Genomic DNA, 3034 nt, shown 5'->3' with positions numbered 1-3034 from the left:
TATCTGGGTAATACTGGCCTGATAAAGTGAATTGAAAAGTGTTTCTTCCTATTCTACCCTTTGGAGAAGTTTGAGAAACATTGGTGTTAATCCTTGACATATTTGAAGAAATTACGAGTGAAATATTGGCATGGAACTTTTTTTTTTTTTAGGTAGTTGTTTCATTACTGATTTGATCTCTTTATTTGTTGTATTTCTATTTGGATTTAAAAAATATGTATCTTCTTGAGTCCATTTTGTATGTTTGTGTCTTTCTGGAATATGTATCCATTTCACATAAATTATCTAATTTATTGATTTGTTGGTATATAATTGCTCATTATATTTTATTTCTTTTTCTTTATTCTATTTTATTTTTCCTGGCAGAGTCTTGCTTTGTTGCCCAGACTGGAGGGCAGTGGCACAATCTCAGCTCACTACAACTTCTCCTCTCTGGGTTCAAGCGATTCTTGTGCCTCAGCCTCCCAAGTAGCTGGGATTACAGGTCTGTGCTACCACGCCCAGCTAAGTTTTGTATATTTAGTAGAGATGGAGTTTCGCTATGTTGGTCAGGCTGGTCTCGAACTCTTGACCTTGAGTGATCCACCTGCCTCAGCCTCCTAAATTGCTGGGATTACAGGCATGAGCCACTGTGCCCAGCCAATGCTTTTTATTTCATAATATTGGTAGTCATGTCCCCTCTTTTATTTCTGATTCTAGTAATTTGAATCTTCTCTCTCTTTTTCTTGGTCAGTGTAGCTAAATGTTTGTAAATTTTGTTGAGCTTTCCAAAACTATAACCTTTGTTTTCATTGATTTTATCTATTTTTAGTCTCTGTTCCATTTATTTACATGCTAATGTTTATTATTTTCTTCCTTGTGCTTGCTCTGGATTTTTTCTTTTCCTAGGCTTTTAGGATGGAAGATTAGGCTATTGATTGAGACCTTTCTTGGGGGAATTTTTGTGTCTCGTGGCATAAAGTTATCATTTCTAAGAATTGTTGTTGTTGTTCCCATTCTCGAAGAGAATGTCTGTTCCGTGTACCAATGTACCTAGTAGGGTTGTTAACCAGAACTTTATTTTAAACAGTTAAAAGAAAAAGAAAAACGAAAAAGTAAGGGGGCCGGGCGAGGCACCCCAGGGTGGCAGTGCCACCTGTGCTAGGAGCTGAAGATGGAACCCGGACTGAGGCACATCGGCTGCAGTGGCGAGTGCTGGAGGCAAGGCGAGGTGAACTAGAGCTGTCACCACCGCCTGACCGCCCATAGAGGCTGAGCTGTGGCCTTCTCAGGGCTGAGCAGCATGGAGCAGTGTGGGAAAAATGGGTATGGCAGCGATTTCCCACCCCCGCCCCGTGCCCCTGCCCTGTGCACCTGCCCCACCGAGCTGGAACTAGTTTTGGACAAGATATGAGAAATGAGTGTTGGACGTTGAAGAATAAAGTTGTTGGGTAACCTGATGATGGCAAATGTCTTCGTTTATTTGATTGTGGAAGCCTCCAAAATCAGTAGCCAATAATAATAATAATAATAATAATAATAATAAATGTAAGGTGGGTTAATAATAATACCCAAAGAGAAGCTTTGGAAGATTGCTACACCTCTGGAGGCAAACTGGAACAGAGAACAAGAAAAGCTGAACAAGTGATACAATCCCATCCTGAGTACATTGGCCAACCAGGTGGAGAAGTGTACTGGTTTTCCAGTATAAGCCATATGAATTACAGTGAACCTGACTTGAGGGTCACGTCAGTGGTTACAGATTTTAACAATTTCCCAGACAGATTTGAAGACTTTCTGATGTATTTGAGATGCTGCAATGATTCACTGCTTATAGATCAGCCAGAGAAGTGTGCAAAGAAGCACTTCTTATTTATGGTGATTATGTACCTCACTCCGCATTTTGCCAGAAGGCAAGTGATTCCGGATTCCTGGGTCACAGAAAGCAACGTGAGAAACCAAAGGGTGATGTAAGTTTTCTTGCTGGGCCAGATACCCCCAGAGGTCAACCACCCGGACTTTTCTGATATGTTGAAATTTGAGAATGAGAAGCACCAAGACGTTTTTATGTGGAGCTATAGAGGCACTTTCTTCAACTTGTCTCTGAAAGAAGTATTGTTTCTCTCTGGGTAAGTACTTCCTGCCCAGACACTTAGTTTGTTTTCAAAGACGAAGATGATGTTTTTGTGAACACCCATCACATACTGGATTACGTGAATAGCTTATCTAAGAAAAAAAGCCAAAGATCTGTTTGTAGGTGATGTGATCCACAATGCTGGACCTCATGGGGATACGAAGCTGAAATACTACATTCTAGAAGTTCTTTACTCTGTCCTCTACTCACCCTATGCAAGGGAGTGGGCGGATTCCTCTAGTCCAGCCACCTGGCTCTGAGGCTGTACCGTATCACTGACTGGGTCCATCTCTAACCTATTGATGATTTTTATACTGGAATGTGCCTTCAAAAACTTAGCCTTGTTCCAGATAAACACAAAGGCTTCAGGACATTTGATATGAAGGAGACAAACAAGAATAACATTTGTTCCCACATAGATCTGATGTTAGTACATAGTAGAAAACCTGAAGAGATGATTGATATTTGGTCTTGGTTGCAAAATGTTTATTTAAAATGCTAAAATATATCCAAACTAAATTTTGCATAGAAAGGTGTCTTTTTGATTAGTTCCCATGTTGTGTTCTCACATTACAATATTTTTTAAAAATTAAATTTAGGTTTTTTTTTTTTTTTTTTTTTTTTTTTTTAAGTCCTGGGATACATGTGCATGACATGCAGGTTTGTTACATAGGTAAACGTTTGCCATGGTGGTTTGCTGCACCTGTCAACCCATCACCTAGATATTAAGCTTAGCACTCATTAGCTATTTTTCCTGATGCTCTTCTTCCCCCTCCCCTTCCACAAGCCCCAGTGTGTGTTGTTCCCCTCCCTGTGTCCATGTTTTCTCATTCTTCAGCTCCCACTTACAAGTGAGAACATGTAGTGTTTGGTTTTCTGTTCGTGCCTTAGTTTGCAGAGAATAATGGCTTTGAACTCCAT

General features: G+C 40.1%; 1 pseudogene; it reads left to right on the top strand.

Annotated features, from left to right (window-relative positions):
- The first annotated feature begins 1396 nt into the window (after window positions 1-1396).
- LOC104670094 lies at window positions 1397-2615 on the top strand (annotated as a pseudogene).
- The last annotated feature ends 419 nt before the right edge of the window (window positions 2616-3034 follow it).

This window comes from Rhinopithecus roxellana, chromosome 7 (assembly GCF_007565055.1).
Source record: "Rhinopithecus roxellana isolate Shanxi Qingling chromosome 7, ASM756505v1, whole genome shotgun sequence".
Lineage (NCBI taxonomy): Eukaryota > Metazoa > Chordata > Mammalia > Primates > Cercopithecidae > Rhinopithecus > Rhinopithecus roxellana.
This window is presented reverse-complemented; position numbering and strand designations above follow the sequence as displayed.